A 21,072-nucleotide genomic window follows, 5' to 3' on the forward strand; every position below is an offset into this window, starting at 1 on the left:
AGAGAACCTGGCAGGAGGCCCCAGCTGCGCAGCTGGAGAGGTGACAGTCCACGTGTCAAGGCTGTTACCCTGGCCCTTGGACTGAGCATTGTAGATCATTGTTTCTCTGTGGTTTTTACTTCTAGGTAATGTATTCAACCAGGTTTCAAGAAATATTTTCAGCAACAGGAATTTTTTCTGCCATACAGGAAAATGTGACGAATTAAAATTGCGTTATGGAATATCCACACTAGTTACAGCTGCCTTTAAATCCAATTTTTGTGAATCAGGTTCCTCGTAAATGAACATTTTTTCCTGCACAATGAAGACTCATTTGTTTTGTCTTTGCCTACTCCCAAGGGATTAGTAACCCTGACATAGCATTAATTAGCCCCTTTTTTTAGTGGGTTTCAGGTAATATTCTTCTCTTGTAAGCAAAAGCTACAGACATCCCTGGTCCTTAATAGCAAAAGGCGATTCATAGGGAAATCTCAGGATTAATGATTGTGTTAATTCTCATAGCTTAAGTACATCATCATGCATCACATTTTCAGCAAGATACTATGACTGTTTTAGACTTCTACCTGCAGTTTCCCACAAATACCTCTTTCAATACTTCTTTCTTTTTCTGGCTTAGGTTCAAGACCTGTAATATTTTTCATCAGGTTAACATACACAACTGACGCTTTTCAGAAGAGATTCAACTCATTATGGTCAATTGCAGTCAATTGAGTCAACAAATGCATTTGCTCCTGACATATCATTTGCATATGAATGGATTGCACCTGTGACCAGATAAACTCCTAGATAAGCTATTTGTTATCTCTGTTATCATCAGCATACTGTGGCAGCTGCAGGTCTCGACTTCTGATTGCTAGAAACCACTTCCAAGCCTGTTCTGTGCACACATTCTCCATGCAGTCGTTTTAGTCAATTGATAAATCCCAATTCAGTTTGTCACTAAACCATTCATTTAATTTAAAAATCCACAAAAGCCACGGATAAGATGCCTCACAGAGAGAGATTCAGAGAGTTAATCAATGAGAGCATTCACAGATGATGTCATAGGAACACTTTAAGAAGGATGAACAAGTCAAGTGTTAAATCAGTAAATCCTTAATTCCTAATGCATAGCTGTACTCAAACATCACATGATGGTTCAGCAAACAGGTGTTGCCCAAGCAAAACCTGGTCCTCATTTGACTGACGACAGTCCTATTGACTTTATTGCATATTTCACCCATGCAGGGGAAATCTCAATCTGGCATTTTTTGATTGTCTTTGCATTTTCTTATGGACCAGTCCAACAGTTTGTAGGTTTGTAGTCAGGATACTTCCAAGGGAAGTGGGACAAGAAGGCTCAAACTCCCTCTGGGTAGAGGATAGCATCGGGTTTAGCTCTCTGGGGCATCTTATTTGTCCCTCCCATGCTACATAGCGAGTCCAGGAAATGCGGACAGATTTCTGGTTTCTGCTCTATGTCCTTCGACAGATTTGGCAATTATATCAGACTTTCTATAGGTGACCCCTCATCTGAATGAACTTTATTTTTTGGATGCCTAACTCGGAGTAGCTGGAGCTTGATTTGCAGAGATGGTGGGAGCTCATAATAGAAACTAAGATGAACAGAAACTTTGCTCTAAACATACAGCACTGAAGATTTCTGAATAAATCAGACCTATGCATAATTCAGAGCTTAGAATTAGTGGTCATTAGACAAATCTGTGTGTACTTCTCTGTGCTCCAGGTTCCAATCTACAAAACAAAACTGGTAATGCAAGTGCTTCACAAAACACTCTAAAGACGCATTCATAGCACATATAAGACTCAGGAGAACGATAAGGTTTTGTGATGAAAAACAGCCATGAGGAATTTTAAATCCTCTATTCAATGTAGGTTTTACATGCGTGCAGTAAATAAGGCACTGGGCCACACACCACGTATATAGAGGAAAAAAAAATACTTCCATTCAGACAAATCTGTAAACAAAAGAGGAAAGGACCTCATGAAAAAATCTGCATCTGAAATTTGGAAACATGTCAGTGAAGACCATGGGTGAAATACTGGCATCTCTGAAGTTCATGGCAAATAGCCCACTGACTTCAAGGAAGCTAGGATTTCGGTGTCTAGCCTTACAAATATGCAAAGGGACGGAATTAAGATTACATAGGCAAATGCAATCCTAGAATATGCTAATTTTGTGCTTTTGATTTTGCAGTGCTAACATTCTTCTAAGTATATCTGTTATTTTTGTTTCCTTTTCCCAGGTAATTAGCTGGGGAAGAGAGGTGGTAGCCTTGTTTTTTAAAGCACTCTGATGAAGAAAGCAATTCTATTGTGTGAGATTCTACTGACCTCAACATGGGCAGTCCTCCATGCTTGACATTCATGGTGCATATGTTTATCCCTTGAACTGGCCAAGTAAACAGCAGTAGTAATATTGGCTGCTATTCCTTAAGAGAAATAAGCAGGAGAGAGGTTAGCTGTGGGTTTCATAGCTACTTGAAAAGGCAGGAGAATATTATAACCAAAATTATAACCAAGAAACCCAGCAATCAACTCTAGGTCTGTAGAGGACATATGTGCTATATATGCATGTACATATATATAAAATATATATATATGTTTGCATATATATAAAATCTTTATAGAAAGATGTATATAGCTCCTTGTTTCCTATCACCCCAAGCCTGACTCTTTCAATGTTTGCCCTCTGGAGTTTGTGTCTATCACAGCTTTCCTCTCTTATTCAGTTTTTTCTTCTGTTCCTTACCTCCTGCCTAACTGTGACCTTTTTACACATGCCATGCTAGCTAGGGATATTCCATGTCCATATACTCTCAGACTGTCCTGAAAGATTATAGAGACTCTTAGGTTTTATGCTGGGAACTACAGTTGCTCTGGAATAGATTTATGTTGCTCTAGGAGGATGGTTCCTGCTCCAATCAGCTGGAATGCAGAAGAGGTCCATCCGTGGGGCATGGGCTGTAGAATAAGTGATGAATACTGCAAATTAAATGAGAAGCAACTATAAATATGGCAAATAAGCAAAATGATCTGAAAGTCAGTCTTCCTAGTAAGTTTTGTAGTGCTGGTTTGGGGTAGAATGTTGCGAACGGAATGACTGTGGGAAAGCTGTGAAGAAAGGGAAAGGGGATGCTTGCATGGATTTTAATAAAAACGTCCAAGAATGCCTTGATAGGAGAAGAAATTATTATAATTCTTTAGTGTAAGTTGCGGTATACACAATTCTGTGTTTCACAGACTAATTTGTATGTCAAGCCAGTAAATCCTACTTGAATGAGAACGTTCCGTCAGAAAGAGACACTTTCTTCCAACGGAGCAGTGTGAGAAGGGCCCAGATGAGAGGCGGGGCATTAGTGTAAGCAGGAGAGATCTGAGCAGAGAAATCTAAGGACATGAGGGGGGACACCAGTAAAAATCTTGGAATAGGAAGGTGAGCACAGAGGATCTGGTAGAGGGAAACAATTGGAAGAGGATGCTAGAAGGTCTACAGGAGGCAGATAGCATTGGGAATGGCACAGTGCAGAGAGCACAGAGTCTTAAGTGACTACTGAGCATAGGTCACTGAAAGAAGATTGGCACACTGAGATTGGGTAATAGATTGTGATGAGTGGGATAGAAAGCCACACAGAAGTTAGTTGTTCTTTTCATGGAATAATCATTTGATCTCTCTGTGTCTTTGAGTCCATTTAACATCAGCACACAGAGGGGAATGAATGATTTTTTTTTTAAAGTTTGACTCTCTCACTGTTGCAACAGACACTGTTCTTGAAATTCAGCAGGCATAACACTCCAGTAAAAACTCACAGGGGAGCACAATACTGTAACAAGACTCTTGGCTTCTGAAGTATTTTTCTAAAAATTCAGTTTAAACAGAAAGAGCCTAAGAAAATAACTGAGTGCTATAAGACCTCGGGTACAACGTATTTCATATGATATAGCTTTACATTGTGGTTGTAAATGGAGAACAATTTCTTCTTAAATGTCAGTCAGTTTCTATTCACCTTCTTCAAATGACCTTCCTTATCTACAGAAAAAGGGGCTAATTAAGACTCAAGCAGTCACTGCGAAGAACGTGGCAGGGGCCAAAAGAGCTGCTGCTTTGAGACTGTAAAAGGTTAATTGACAAATAATGGCACAGAACACTGATCTGGCTTGGCTTTAGCAGTTCATTGATTAAAGCTGTAAAAGATAATAACTAATTAGCAACCCAGAATACAAAGCTGGCATCTTGGTTTGTTGTAGAACGTTGCAGCTGTTTAAAATGGAAGGAGCTGGAAAATGCAGCTGTGCACATCGGTATCCTCTATACTTATTTTAATTAATAACCAATTTTCTATGAAATTTCGCAATTCCAACTTTCAAAACCAGAAATACCTACATATCAAAATACCAGCTCTAAGAACCATACTAAGTGGTCTAAGAACCACTGTGATCATATGTGTAATATTTTTAAAGGAAAAAATAGGGGAAATACAGAACAGCCAAGTTATTCATGTTTGTCATGAAAATTAGTCTTCAAATCAGTGATATAATAAATCTCCAAAATGAAGGTCATAAGCAGTTTGACTAGTTCCTAAGCCTACATAGTAAAGTATCACAGAGATTTGGTTCACAGCCTCTTGTAATCATAGAAAAAATCATCTCCATAAAGCATACTAAAATCATTATTTAAAGCTGCAGTATCTCTACCAGCTCAGTAGCGTCTGGGGAAGGAAATCATGCCAGCGTTCTCCGGTAGATGCAGAGTGATGACTCTATACTGAAATAGAAATAATCTGCTAGGACCATATAAGGCTAAATCCCTTTCTTTTATCTCATGTTTTGACCTTTGTCATTGAAATCTCAAGTTAATTCCACCTAGTTGCTGAGACCTTCAACGTGATGCACAGTCCTCAGTTTTGCCCCTACTCCCAGTACTCTTTATTCCCAGGATATTCCCTGCATACTTCCTGCTCTTTGGCTTTTCACTTCCGTTTTCTCCATTTTCACCTCTTTCCTTTACCTACCTGTTTTGCCAAGTATGCACCTCTCCCCCATTTCTCTTCAAAACTTGTTTATTCCTTTCATCTAACTACTCTGGTCTCTTCCTGCTCATCTGTCCACGGTGTCTCTCCTCTGTGTTGTTATTCCAGGAATGCTGAAATGTAGATCACTGGCTTGGCCACACATCACCTTTTCAGTATTGCACACGGAACTAAGACTTTTCTGTGATAAATGCTTCTCATTTCTGACAGCCTGATGGAAGCTGGAGAGGGCTGAGAATTTCAGATGCTGCTTGGGCTGAAGAAAAGCATTTTGAAATCAGAATGATTTTTCAAAAGAACATGTCAAAAAATATAAATATTTTTATGACAGATGCAGCTTGACATACTGATAATTTTTTTTTAAAAGCTGATGACTGTTCTGACCAGGAACTCGTCTGACTTCACCACATGCAAACTATAGTTGAACCAGCAGTTTGGGCTTTCAGTATTTGCAGCCAGGACTAGGTAAATGAATAGGTTAGTTTAGATTTCTGTTCATCTGAGTGCGCAAAGAAAGGAGGGGAAGATAGATTATATTATACAGAAACTGCAGTCATGATTTGGCTACTGTTAAATTTGCTTTCTGTTATTTTGTTATTTTCCTCTTAGCTCCAAAAAAACCCTGACTGACCTGAAGTAGCATTTGTGATCTGCATCACGGGGTGCATTATTTTTCAGTGGAGTGTACCAAGTAAATTAGATGAGATGGATGAGAGATTTAACAATGTGTGATACCTTAGTCCTTGAAGACTCAGTGTAAGGGAGAAAAAAGGACTCATCAGAATTTGAAAAACGCTAATGCTGGAAACTTCAAAGATGTGTAATCTGTTGGTCTTGATATATTTGACCAAGACTTTGTTTTCATTTTGACTATGTCTTAATATACTGTGGGGAATTCTTGATTCCACCTGCTGCAAAGATTTGTGAGAGGAATTAACCTTTCTCATTAGCCCCAGGCAATGCAGAATACATTTGTACATCTTGTCATTTAGTCAAGTCCCTGTGCACGTGCAGCCCTTCCGTTTAGTTTAGGGCCACATTTGTCCCTGACTGGAGCCAGTTGTTGAATTTGCCAAAGTGGAGATGACCATGTCCAACTTCTGCTCTCCACATGGGGTGATTGTTCCAATGCAGATTTCTTGAAGGTTCGTGTAAGACTGATAGCTCCAGCTGAGATACTAATAACATAGGAAACCTGCAAAATTTCTAAAACCTGGAATAAAATAAGAATAACGGGAGCAAAAGGCTGGTGGTTTTCTGTGACTGAGTAATATGAAGCAGGTGTTCCCAAACAAAAGCTGCTGCAGCTCAAGACTTTGTCATTCTAAGGAGTGATAAAGTAAGAGATTTTACACAAGCAGTTTAGGTGCCTAGCTGGCTATAATTTCTGTATTTAGGTGCTAGGAGGAAGTTTAATGACAATAACTCCTTGTCTGCTTAATTCATCTTTTCCTCTTTGCTTCCTCAAAATGGAAGTTACAGTTGCACCTAAAAAATGTTTCTCATTCGATAGCTGTTACTAACTCTACTTTGTTTTAAGAACAAAGTAACATCTCTTGAAAAGTACCTGATTTTGATTGTGGTTAACTTTATGACGTCTGTAATGGCCAACAGTTTGTTAACTCTTTTGAACCAAACACCAAAACCTCAGTTTGCCACCCTGATTAACCTACCATCTGGACGTTAGTCATACCCCAAATGATGCTGTCCTGAGCAAAAAGGGGTGAGGGGGGACAAACAACTTCTTACAAAAAAATAGATTTGCCAGATGATGTGATTGATTCCTAGACTTCTGGTAGGAAATTATTTTGTAAATAAAATAAATAAGTCCGATTTTCAAATCTAAGCAACTTTTTCACTTGTCCATTGCTCTAGGCATGTGCTTCTTTGTGATCTTGGTAACAATACCAGGAAGTGTGTCCTGCCTGCCTACTGGTAAAATTCTGTAGCTACAGAGAAGACAGGGATTTTGATTCCCATCTCTATTATTTTTTCAGAGGCTTCAATAAATACATAGAAAAATCACTTGTTTGCAGCTGTACTACCTTGGGTTGTGATCTTGTCAGACTTATAAGCTAAACAAGTGTTTATCTGGTCAGTACTTTGGGGAATTGATGGTAATCAAATTGTTTCCACATGAGCTTACAGCTGCTTTATTTTCTCCCTGTTGTGCCTCCCTTTTATGTGTGTTTTGTTGTGTTTTTTTTTCTCCTTCTCTACTGCTGTGGGCTTAATTTTATTCTTTTTAGATTCTTCTTGAAAGAAAATATACTCAAGTAAATGTTAAAACAACCTATCATATTCATGATCCCAGGGGAATTTCAACCCTGTTATCTCTTGCAATATATAATTCACTATCTAATAGAAAATAGGTGGATAAAATAAGGAAGGTTCTAAGCAATTTTAAGAAATTTTGAACTGGAATGTATTTCTATTGCAGGCGATGGAAGGAGAAAAGAGGTTGAGGGAGTACAGACCGCTCTGTGTTATTACATCTTCCCTAATGGATGTCTGCCTGTGTGCAGCACTTTGCTGTACACAAGGGTCATGAATGTATTTTCCATGTGTTTATTTTTGTAACTGGGCATTGCTTCAGCGTCTGTTATTAATGCTGTAGTGTGGCAGTGCCTCTCAGGTCAGACGGCACTACACAAAGCCCGTACAAATAGCAAACGACAAGCCTTGCCTTAAGGAACTTACCACTTACATGAGCAGGGCAGACAAGGTCTGGGAACACACGGGAAAGGGAATGCTCGTTATCGTGTCTTAAAAAGGAAAAACACAAGATGCAGAAAAATTAAAATTATTCTTATCACAGAGTGCTCTATAGCGATGCTGAGGACTGGATCAGCATCCACCTGGCCCCAAATGCTCTCACTGCAGCAGGGGTGAGCAAAGAATAACAGAGCTGTGAGGCTCTTTCGGGGCGTCCTTCCCTGCTCCTCTCCAGCCTGCTGAGCCATAGAGAGCCCGTGAGGTCAGGGCTTCCTGAACACTTTGTGATTATTCTTTCAGCTTTCATGTTTCACTGCTGTGCTTACAGGCCCTTTGCCTGCGATGCCAGACCTTTAGCAGCTCACCAGCCCTGCTTTTAAAGAGGCAGGCAGAGGCTGCTTCACATTCCTCCTGTCCATTATGTTTCTCTCTTTTGCACCCCGCTGAGCTCTTTGCTGTATCCTTGCTTTGGTGGGACTGCCAGAATAGAACTGGGCTGCACAAAGCAGAGAAAGCAATGCTGCAATACTGTATTTTTCCAGCACCCATGCTGGACTATTTATGTAACATTGACCTAGAGATGCTGAATTTACTTTGAGAGCTGAACTCTGAACACATTTGGTCATTACTTCTGTGCACTCAGAGGGTGTAATGAGAGATGTAAAATAGTAATAGCAGCATGCAAAGGCATCCCCTTCATTATGGGGATTTAATTCTCAGAAAACCAAGGCTCTGGCTCTGGAGGGAATGAATCTGTGTGCAGCTTATCTGCTCTTGTCTTGTATAATTACAGTCACCCATCCCTAAAAGCATGCACTCTTAGCACGCACATACAGCTAGCAAAATAAATGGGTTGATTAGGAAGAAAAAAAACCCACAAACCCTTTGTGGTCTTGTGGAAATTGTTTCTATGTGTTTATGCTGAGAAAAATAGTGTGCAGCTTCTGCTTGTACAGGTACACAGGACGGATTCAGAGAAGGCAGGGGAGATTTGGTGCAGCCTGTGGGACCTTGTGCGGAGCCTGCACGCCCCAGGTCAGCACGCAGTGCCAGGATCAGGTACCAAAAGGCAACCAAAGCAAAACGGTTAACAGCAGCAGTTCATCCCACCACAAATGCTATCAAGGAGGCTGGAGCTAGAATAGAATTCATTGGTAGTGGTTTGAACATGATGAAATTAAATTGGTTATATTTTGATGGAGTTTGTTACTAGGAACAGAGCAAGTGCTTCATTTGCATTTGTTAGTGGCCCAGTTCTGTCTTGTGCCTGCCTCCCATGACTTGTTTTTTGACTGTTAAGAAAAGGAGTTATTGAAGAAGCAAGTAGGATTTGCGGACTGGCAAGCAAATCCTGTGCCGATGGATTCACAGGCTCCCTTGGGATGTGTGTGCTATGCTGTTGCATAGAGTGGGGTGGGATTTGAGGGGCTGCAAAGGGATTTCAATCTCCATGTAAAGGTCAGACCTCAGTCATATAATACTGAAGCACACACAAGACAGGCTGCTGCCCAGGCTGGGAGTGGCACTGATTAAATACCTAATTGTGCAGCTAATCTCCTTAGGCTCACTTAGACAATTAATGGCAAGAGAGGTCTTCTGCCCTTCCCTCTCTGCATTTGTCCCTGTGGTTACTGGAGCTGGCCGAGGGATTTTGCCTTAGGTTATACCTTCTTATCCTGTAATCACACCTCCTTGGCCTAGTGCCTGGTCCTGTGGATTGCTTATTCTAGCTAGGTTATTCAAACCTTGGAAAAGAATACCTAGATATTTCCAAGAAGCAAGCTCTGGTCTTCAAGTAATTTCAGCAGGTTTTTCACATTCAAATTTTTAATACATTGCAAGGCACTTGGAAATCAAGAAACCATAGACTGAGCTCAGAAACAAGGAAGTATTGAATCTTCTTTAGTTCTCTTGATTCAATTTTCTGGTGTTTTTGTTGCACATAATCACTTGAATATGGTAACTAAGCTTAAAGGAAGAACAGAATGTTGTAAGACTCAGAATAAGATCAGAGGGGTTTTGAACAAAGGCAGTGAGTGAAAAATGGCAAAACTTGTATTAAAAATATTATCATAATACTGAAAAATGCAGAATGAACAATTCCGCCCCCAGGTTTCTTTCAAATACTGCCTGCAGACCTCACAACATTGCTTTTAATACACAAAATCCAAACTGGATTTTTCATGACCAAGGAATATTACACACCTTACACACCTCAGGATCTGCAGTTGCAAGTTACATTCTCCTCCCTCCTGCTCTCAGTTTTTCACTATCTCATGCTGTATTACTTTTCCATGATCCTGTATGCTCCCAGGAGCAATTTTAGTGGTAAATCAACTTGCACGCCTGTAGTGGTGTTTAAGTGGTCATAATTAATACGTACAGTAACTGAATACTTTGCCTGCAGTGTTCACCATACCATTTCAAACTGCTCCCGTTGTCATCTCAGACACTATAAGCAGGCAGACTGTAAGGGTAAGCAGTGTCCTTTCCAAATGCCTGGAGTCAAATGTATTCAGTCACAAACAGAGGATAAGCCGGCCCAAAGAAGTAACCTGCAACTGCAGCATGCGTAGACTATCAGCAGGAGGAGTGTGCTAGCACCACACTACTCATTAGGTTTCCAAGGGATTTGTTCTCTAGTTATCATGCATAATGTCATCTCTTCACGGCAAAAATTACTTGTTCTGGGTAGATTATTATCTTGCTGCAAATTTATGCTAAGTAGGTAGCAGAGTCTCCCACATGTGTAGCTGGAAAGAGAAGAATTAAAATAAATGAATAACATAAGTGTCAGATTATCTGCCTCAGTTATTCCCAGACTTCACTGCAGCTGGGAGAAATAAAGCACCGTGATCAACATCACCTTTTGCTTTCAATTGGGCTTATTTCCTGTGGGGGGAGAAAGGTCAGAGAGTTTCACAAGGACCACACACGCTGTGGATCCCTGTCTTTACCCCTCTGAAGAGTGCAGGAGCAGTTACATAGTAAAACTGTTTTCAGTAGTGAAGTTTCGAGACAGAGCAAAGCACATTTCTGTTGTTCCACGCTGTAAATCAGTATATCCATCTCAGTGTACAGACTTTCAAACTGCAGCTAAACTTGTCTAGAAGACCCATTAACGGGAAAGAGAACTACTTACTTCTGGGCTGACAGGCAAAATCATTTGGTGATCCTAATCCAGTTCCCCACTGGCAATTTGCCACATCGCAGAAAACATTGTCACAACCAAAACTAATTGGCAGCGCTAGCGGGGAGGCCAGTGGGTCATGCAGACTAAATCCCTGCAGGTCAACTTCTGATCTTTTCTGAGGCCTGTTGGCTAGACAGCACGATGGGATGCTCGGAGCATTTCTGCCAGCTTTGTAGCTGTTCTCAGTGGAAAATATATTCCCAGCTGCGAATACTGATGCTATGATTGTTTATTTCTTGATGCATTGTTATGACTCTTCAAATTACATGTCAAATACAATTTTAAAAGCTTAATCCTCATCAAGGTTTACAATTAACCTCCTTATTCTTGCCTGGTATTTTGCTTTTTGCCATTCCCAGATGGCAAGTGTTTGTAACAGACATTGTAGAAACTGCATCTGGGTCCTTCATAGCTATGGTGCCCTGGCTGGAGATCTTTGATAATAACTTCACTCTAATCTGCAGATTCTCCTTTCCGTTTGTTCATTTCCCCTGATTAATTTGAATTAAATACTAGTTTAGGAACTCTTCATTGTTCCTTCATGTGGAGTAAAAAATCATCAGAGGGTGGAATGCAGGTAAAAGTAAAATGTAGGTGTTTCTTCCTGCTTCATACTAATCTTCCAGGCAGCCTTAGAGTGCGCTCCACTTGTGCATTAAAGGAGAGAAAGAGGCAATTAAAGAGTCTGAAGTATCTCTTTGAGAAGAGCTGCAACAACCTTATGTTAACTAGAGCTCAGTACAAAATCATTGCCAAGTTGGCCTGCAAAGTTGCTAGGAAACCAAAATAAAAATAGCAGACTTTTGTTGTTATTCGTCTTTTTTTTTTTCTTCTTTTTTTTTGTGATGGTTAAGCAAGGTTATGGAGGATGGAGGGAGGAGAGAGGCTGCACAGACCAGAGTTTGGAGGAAGCAGTAGGAAGCTGATCTCTGTCCTGATGTCTGTAGTCCTACCTGTGTAGGACCAGGCTTACTGCAAGTAATTTTAATTAAAAAAGGATTTCGTTTTCAACTTTAGGACAATGTGATACTTCCCTGCTCTTACTCAGCTTCTGTTCCAAGAAACATGGAGGCAGCTGGCAGGGAAGATAGTGAGGCTTGTAGCAGGGAAGAGCTTGCCTGCATTTCAAGGAGGCTATGTGGACTAAATAGGTGGGCTTTGTGTAGTTGCAGCCTAAGTGTGGGATTTTTGGGTTTACTTTTTCTTTCAGTTCTTGCCATACATTTCAGTCCTCCCAGCATTGTTTCTCCTCTGACTATAGAGTTAGCTGGTTCAGGGAGCTGATTTGCCTGAAAAGGCTTGTGTAGGCTTAATTTTCAACTCAATTAGCTGCTGATGAGAACTAATACTGGCACAAAAAGGGGTGGGGATACCACAGACTGCATGGTGGAACTGCATCTTCAGAAGAAAGGACTCTTGCGCTTGTAGAGAATCAACCTTGTGAAAACATAGTGGCAGAAAGAGGAAACAAAAACCGATCTTTTTGTAGAGTTGATCATAACAGATAATGAAGAGAAAAGGAAGATAAGGACTTTCATTATCTGAGTAAGAAGCACACAAACAATGAAAGAGACAGTATGTCCAAGAATAATGAAGCATTTGATAAAAGGTTTGAGAAGTCTAGCAATCCCCTGACAGAATTAATTCTTCTAAAATATGTTATTTTTGAAGTGTATTTATGAAGTAGAATATTGAATAGATATCTGCATGAAGAACATAGAACTCCAGCACTGGAGACACTGATTTCTGAAATGAAAGATGAGATACAGACGGGTTACAGCTACGCTGTAACAACAACTTAGGCTATGTTCAGCATGCATGGCTCCTCCATATTGCAGTGAACTTGCAAAAGTACTGAACATTTCTCCCATTTGTGCTCCCTGGTCTGCTTATGCAGAACCTCGGGTGTGGATAAGCATTGTAACAGTCAGTGAACCTGGCTTTGGGGCCACTCAAAAAAAAAAAAAGTCAGAAAAAAACCCAGGTACAACATCAGAGAAATGCTCAGATCTTTAGGGGATGGATCAACATTTGACTGCTATGAACACAAGACAAGTGTACCAGGTCAACATGTAAGAAACTCAGAATTAGGAAAAAAACAGATGGTGGGTTTTTGGTTTAACTTTCGTGTAAATGATGGCATCCCAGTTGGTCACACAGACTTGTGAACTCAAGCAAATTCTGGTGGAGAGAAATGACATGTTACATTTAGTTTGTCACTTCCTAGAGCAGGTAACTAAATCAGATCAGCTGAATTATGTTCACCAAGTTCCTCTTTCACTATTATTCGAGTAGCCTATCATGACTACTGGAAATGCTGACATCTGTGTTGTAGACGGAGGCCAAAACACGCAGAGCCATAACTTCGGTGTGCTTAGTTAAGACTATAACCTTCGCCCTGTGCTGGGAGAGACAAGCAGTGACACTGTGTGTGGAAACAGATTCACTCGAAGGCTGGATACTGTAGCCATCCAGCCTGAGGAAAGCGAGGTACAAGAACGCACCTGGTGATGTGGAAACGTACAACGAAGGTGAGACCTGTGGTGTGATTTTAGCAGACCCAGGCATTCTCAGTAGACACGCCAGTCAGAAAGAGCTGCCAGGCATTCAGCTGCCGTATGTGCAGCCGGTCTGTTTGATCAATGTCCAATTCCATTTCAGCTGGATTGTGCTGCCATCTGCAATATCATCAGCAATACTGATAAGCAGCAATATTGGATTGGAGAACGTGACCAAATACTTGTGTTGCATTAACAGAACTATTTGATGGCTGGTGGGCAATTGCAGGCTGTTGAGAAGAAACCCACTATCCATGAGACACTATTGCTTGGAATTCATCGTAGCAGGCAGAGTAAGCCTTGCTCGTGGTTGCAGAGTTGCATGAGCATATTCACAAGAAGAGAGGAGAGAGAACTCGTCACGGGTTCTTCCTGCCCTTCTCATGCCCTCTAAGGATATGTTTTTAAGAGGAAGCTGAAGTCAAAACAGAATCCACTGTGAAGTCCATGAAACTACTGAAATGCAGATGGCCCTCAGATGTAGTTATACCACTGCAGAAAGAACAGAGTCCGTGAAGAAAAGAAATTGTTATACCCACTAAAATTAGAAAGATGGATCCACAGCCAAATAATTATTTAAAACCTTACAGATAAATTGAGAATCAGCATTGACAACTCATTGAAAAAAAATCAGCTATTTCCACCATCCAAGGACAAACTGATCTGCCCAAGGCAGTCTTTCCTGACTATGGTGCAAGGACTGTGTTCCGCCAGACAGAACAAGAGGACTCATCAGACTAGCTGACTGCCTTTGTTTCAGCTTTTGGTAGGCATTTCTGGGAATAAATGCTTAAGGGCATTAGGGCTTGAAAGATTTTTTATTATTGATATACGCTGACAATAGAGGAACTCCAAGATGTCTGAATGGCACCCATGTAGAGATTACCATTTTAGTGAAAATGGTAAGAAAAGAAAGAAAGCCTGGAGAAAAAAACCCAGATCATACCCTAGAAATGCCTCTTTCCACTGAGTGTAGGAAGGTTGTAGCCAACTACGTCCCTTTCATTGCAGACTGAGCTTTACAGTGTATCTAAGTGAGATGAAACCTGCCCCAAGACAGGAAAATTTGGCCGGGCAGAGAAGCTGAGGATGAATAAGGCAGAAGAAATCTGAATAATGCTAACTTCTGAAAACTCCAGGAGTCCACAGGAGACTGAGAGTCTGAATGGACAAGCCCAGACCAAAGGATAGGAAGGGAGTTAGCTGTTTATAGTGTCACCAATTGCCTTTCCAAATTCTCTACTTTCCTATCAGTATCTAGGAAGCCCTTCAGATTGTTGACTTGCAATAATGCAACAAGACCAGATTCTTGAAAGAGTAAAAAAAACCATCATTCAGAGTTCCTGCCTGTATTCACTCTCCTTCCTACACTATTAACCCTTTTAGCTATAGGTTTTCTGACGATTTCTCAGTGTAGAGGAGATCCTTGTGCATTGATCATTCACTTCTAATGAATTCTCCATAATGGCCATAAAATTTTTTCCGTAATCCACATATGTGTAATACCTTGCTCTAGTTTTCTCTCTCTTTCCTTCACCCCGTTGAAGTGACAGTGCTGTTTTCATGCATTTGTATCTCACTTCCAGGTGATCAGCGTTATTTTCATGCACTGAGCTATTGCTTTTAGCATCCTTACCGTTTACTTGAAAGAGGGGACAGAAGATCTGAGTGGGGAGCGGAAAACATGATATTTATGTTTTGTTCTCTTTGAACCACAGCTTGTGCTCCTTGTCCTCCCCAAGCCATAGTTGCCTTGTTGCCCTTGGGGATTCCTTTCCAAGGACAGGGACTTTCATTCCCCCTGGAGAGATGAATAGCTATGCTCATGGCTAGGAGTCTCAGCGTTGCATTGGCATGCCCTTCTTCATGGCATCTTTGAACAATTGTGATTCATGCAATGCGTAGACTAGCACTGCATCTCATGCTCCTGGACCAAGACCAGTGAGACCTGGACTTCTGTGAAATCTCATTGTTTTCTGTTTCTACTGAAATGAACGGGTTATCCAGTTACTGTGGTGGGAGAGCCCCAGGTTTTCTTCTGAATCCTGAAAATGAATGAAAAGCTTACACGCATGTTTAGCCCGTGCTTTCTATGGAAAGTGAGGCTCTGTACTACTCAAGCAAGTGGCTGTTCTCTCCTTACATGGGCTGACCAGTCATCTTTTGCTCCTGTTGAAGAACTAAAATGCTGAGGTTGTGGTGAGGGTTGTTTGGAGACTCCTAATTACCTGTATATTTTTTAGTTTTACTTTTAGCTCATTTATGGAATGTAGATTTCCCAGTCTAGCTGATGTCTTCCTTAATGTTACATGGTGCCTGGAAGGCCAAACTATTTTTTTTCCAAACATTTCAACAGTCTTTGATACTACTGCCCGGGGTTTGGGTAATATGCTGATGGATTCTGGCAAAAGTGGACAAGATTGCATTGGACTGGTCATACATCTACTTTTGAGATACAGGCTGGGGATTAGAGAAAATAGTAATTAAAGATTTGCTCTACCGTTTCGGCTTCACAGCAATAACCTTTCCTTTGAGCTGTGCAGAACATTATACTTGAGAAGTTATTTGAAAGCGAATTATTACCACTCCGATGGACAGAGCTCAGTAGTCAAACATCCAAAGACCATCTGATTTAAAAAAATTAAACTTCTTGTTTGTTTTTTCTACATCATCAGAGTTATGACCCTTTTTTCTTTCTTCTCCCCCCCCCCACCCCGTCCTCTTCTAAAGCCATAGGGATTATAGATTTGATTTTGTTACATTCTGAGATTATATAGTGCTGGAGCAGCATTTGAGCCTTCAAAAAGTCTAGCAGCCATTGTGTTGCACAGCACAACACAACACAGCACAGCACAGCGTGCAGCAGCACGTACAAAATGAGAGAACTGGCCATTTTGCAATTCAGAGTAATTACTGGTACAAGGTAGAGCTGTGTTAATTCCATGGTATTAGTTTTTGTGAACATATAAATCAATTTTCTACAATAGCTTTGGCATGCTAGTCAAGCCAATGTTCAACATCCGGTGCTGCTGCTGAACTGTGAATTTTTAGATATCCTTGGTCCTGGCTTTTGGATGCACAACTGCTCACTTCCTATGTTGGGTTAATAGTTAAGGTCAGCTCTGATGCTGAGAGTGTTACTGTTTGAACTGGTGAATAGGTATTCCTGTAGAGCAGAGCTTGCTTTCTGCTCTGCCAGATACTGAGTTTGTGGCCTTCTGGGCTGTGTACAAATTCCTTCTACTTTCACAGAGGAACTGAAGAGACAAGAGAGGATTGTTTGTGTTTTGAATGGCCTTTATTCACTCTGAAAAGAGGCAACTGTTGCAGGTTTTTTTAATACAGAACACGTTGTCTGAAACTGTGCAATTCTGATGGTAAATATGAAAAATATATAACATGGATTAAGGTAAGAGGAATATTTCGTTGCTGAGATAAATTTAGTATTTGTGACAGGGGCAAATTGTTGCACCTGGCAGTGAGGTCGCCTGTTTATTGCAGAGGAGAGGTGCTGGGCAGAAATTTCTACCTCCTTTGCAGACCTGCTTGTGTTTCATTTTTGACCTGGAAGAATCAAGGCTAGTAGCCACTGGCTATTTCTTATTTATGCATTAATCATTCTTTTATTTCTCTGCTAAGGTTGGCAGTTAGTGAAAAAGATGTTATAATTGTTATTTGCGGTGTGGAGATTTGTCCCTCCCACCACTTGACAGAGACCCATCACTTCATAACACACATAGGCTGGGAGGTGTAAGTTGTGGCAGATGCTGGAATCTGGAGGTGAAAGCTTCCAAATCGTACCAATCACTAAAGTTTCTGAGATACAGACAGTCCATCCTAGCCAACATTCAGCTGGGTTTTCAGAATAACTCGGGTACACCTTTATGCTGAGACAACAGTTTGAATGTACAAACAGAGTTTCCAGATGAGAATGTCACTGCCTAATTGGGAGAAACATATTCAGGTCAAGTGCCAGACACAGTTATGCAGAACAACAGTGTTGGTCTGCACAGCCTTTAGGGAAGCAGCATAATACTGGGATACTGAAAAAGAATCCTGCAAACAGGCACAGCTTTGACGGAAGCCATCAGAAGTTGTTTTTCTGTCTTGCAGACCATGATTATTGATTACCCAGTCCTGTGAGTCTCAGACATGAGCTTTTTATTGACTGGAATTAGATTTATGAAGGCAGTTACTTTGCAGCAGTAGCACACGCGTGGCATGTTCTGTTTGTCACAGATGCCTGGGTAAGTGAGAGCACCTGTTATTAAATGCATGATGGTGTAGGCAATAGGATGGATAAACAGACCATGAAATTGTATTGGGTCAGTCCTATGCTGCCAATCCGGAACACTCAAAACTTAATCCTCAAGTAGAGATTGTTTTAAAAAGTATGATTTTTTTCTAAAACAAAGAATGACTTCCTTTTATTTGCTTTCTGGTGCATTAGCAGGCAAAAGTAACTTTTTTTTTTTCCTTTTGAAATCTGAGATTCTCACACAATCACAAAGCTACTGATGTTTAAGTAAAGTGACAAATATTCTGAAAATTGGCAGGATGAGTGGGCGTGACATGATCCCACAGTGCAAAGACTAGAGACACAAAAATCCCACATGGGTAGAAACAGCTACATGAGAAAATTCAGGCTGCAGTTTATGCTCTTTCATTATTTAATTGTAATTAAAATACACCAGCCACAAACTTGATTCCATTCTGTGTGTGTTAGACTATGGCAGTGCCACCTGCTCAGCATTTTTCTTTCTTAATGCAGCTTTTGTACTGAGCCCAAAGCAGAATTACCTGGGGGAGCAGCAGAAAACCTGCGGATAGGCTTGTGATAGCTGAGGATTAGAAGGCAGGAAACTTTGGCTTCTGAAGACAAGCAATAAAACAAAGCTGGAGGCAGGAGTGGGAAGGATATTTGGTCAAAGTATGAACTGATTCCTAAGTTATTTGTAGAGGGAAAAATAGTGGGGTTTGCCTTAAGAAAGCTCTGCAGGTTTGGGTGCATTTGCAGACATAGTTGTCCAAACAGGTGACTTTTGGATCCCTTGGATCAATGAGTTTATCTCAGCTTCTTCAGTAGGGGGAAAATTATCCTACCTGGCCCCCCTTGGTATACTTTGATGAATGACTGAGGCCCTGAAGAGAGCAGCTGGGCAATTCTCAGATGATTTTCGGTATTTATTAACAGTTGTTTTGTTGGCATTTTGTTGGCTTCTCCTCTCACCTTTTTTTTTTTTAAATTGTGTCTGTATTGCTAAAAAATATTTATGTGCCAAAGGGAAAGCTCTGGCCCCTGCAAAAAAAAGGATCACAATTCATTTCTGCTATTTGTTTGTCTCAGATACTATAGGCAAGGCTATACAGCTCATGTCAGTATTTGCTATTGAGCCTAAATATTTGTCCTCCCTCCAGGTATTGTCCCCTCCTGAAGCCTGACACATCAGCTTTAAGCCACTGGCAGATTTGCTCATCCACAGAGATACAAATCTGTTTGCCTGTTCACTGAGTTGTTTCACTAGAGATGCAAATTGGATAATTGCTGATGCAAAAATTGTCGATAGCTGCTTGTCGAAGATCTGCATGCATGATTATACTGTTTTTACAGGGAGAGGTATTAAATATTAGTGCTAGTTTCAGTAAATATGCACACACGTTTTTGAATATAAAATTCAGAATCGTGTGCCTCTCTGGCGAGTAGAATGAACTAGATCAAGCACAGCATTTTAAAGCGTCCTTTTGCTGTCTTTTCTCCTCGGTACATATATATGTGCTTTGACTGCACTTCCTCCAGTCTCTAAGCCTCTGCAGAAATTCCAGCCACTGAGCAGCTGCGTGTGTGCTTGAATGAAGTGTGTGCTATTCCGTGTTTCAGCAGGAAGAGATAAAAATAGAGCTTTTTCCTCCTTGTTGTCATGAACTATGTTTCTGCTGGCTACCCCACGCCATTTCTTCTTCAAGTCTGGTGTAAAGGCAATATGTTTAAGTTAGGTTCAGCGCTGCAGTTGAGGATCATAGGGAGACTATGAAGCGGGGTGAGGATTACAGCCATTTACACCTAGCACTTAGTGGAACAAGGCATATCAAGATTAATGAATGGCTGCTTTTGCTGCTGTCCAGGCAACTGGCCTTTTGCTGCAGAAGTTGCCTTTTTTTTTTCCCTTTCCAGTGAGGGAATATATTGAAATAGCTGACAAAAATCCCCCTTTACGAAGGGGGGGATGAAGCTCTTTTGGCTTTGTGCGCCCCTGCTGACACGTGCTGGTCTCACACCATTGCAATGAAGAATTGCTACTGTTGCCAGCTCATACACCTAATGCAGTCAGCGGAGAGGTCTGGAGAGCTGGGGGGTGAGTTGGTGCCTGACACCTGGCATCCCCAAGTAGGAGAACAGTGTTCCCTGGTATAGCAGGAATATGCATTTGTCATCATCTGATCTGACATATGTGAGCGGCACCACACATCGGGACTCTGTGAACCTGAGTGGTCTGCGTGGACTAAAATGGACCAGGACATAATACCCATTAAGGTACTATTGTGGATACAGAGTTGATAATGTTACAAGCCCTTTCCTCCATGACCTGACCTGGTAGCTGTGTGACTGAGGAAAGATGCTGGGAAAGTAGACTCTGAAATGAGGTGTCCTTTGAGGTGGGAGAGGGCTTGGCCCATCCTAGGAAGCACAAAGGCTGGTTCAGGAGGCCCTGGTTGCACACGGCTTTGATGGAATTGCAAATAATGTGGTCTTGCCTCACATTTCCAACTCAAATCAATCTTTAAAGTGTTCCTGAGGTGTAAGCATGTGTTTTGGCCTACAGTTTCTGAAAGAAACATTGTCTTTACATTACGTGTGTCCACCCCTGTGCAAAGACTACTGTGGGTATTAGCAGACCACAATTTACGCAAAGAATGTCTCAATGCACGCACCTCCGTCACCGGTTTCCTTTCTGCTAAAGAAGTGCCTTGCACAGCTCCCCATCTGCTGCGGTTCAGAGAAGTGTCCAGGTTATGGATTGGCGTACATGAGACTGACACTTCACGGCGGTCCCTGTTGCTGTCAGGAGTTGCTCTCCGCATCGTTCTGAGTGTACTTACATATAAAGCGTATATGTAATAATTAAGAAGCCAGTCACCTCCTCAACGATCACAGAAATTCAAAAGAAATGAACCGATTGTATATTAACATGTATGTCTATACACACAATTACAACGGGAAAACAAATTTAAAGTTTAATTCAGTGTTAAAATATTTTTAAAATAAGCTACATGTAGATCCCACCAGATGGTAAGTTAAAATTCCTTTTGAAGTGAAGGATTCAAGAAGCAATAACATCACCTTTTAGCCTTTATAAACACTAAGATCTTTTAAATGTCTCTATTCTTTGACAGCTTGTCCTAGTTACCTGGGCATATGACACATTTCTTGGAAGGAAAATAACTATGCTATCAATCCAGATAGTCTGTCCTTGATTTTCTCCCTGCTTTTTCATGTCAAGGAATCACAGCTATAAGAAATGTGAATTTTCTAAAATTTAATCAGGATAGGATTTTTTTCTAAGTCAGCCTCTATTAA

General features: G+C 40.9%; 1 protein-coding gene across 1 annotated transcript in view; it reads left to right on the top strand.

Moving 5' to 3' along the window:
* PCDHAC2 (protocadherin alpha subfamily C, 2) overlaps window positions 1–21,072 on the top strand; it is a 49,871-nt gene that overhangs the window by 15,054 nt on the left and 13,745 nt on the right. The gene's annotated exons all lie outside the window — the stretch shown is intronic.

The sequence above is a fragment of the Calonectris borealis genome, chromosome 15, assembly GCF_964195595.1.
Source record: "Calonectris borealis chromosome 15, bCalBor7.hap1.2, whole genome shotgun sequence".
NCBI lineage: Eukaryota > Metazoa > Chordata > Aves > Procellariiformes > Procellariidae > Calonectris > Calonectris borealis.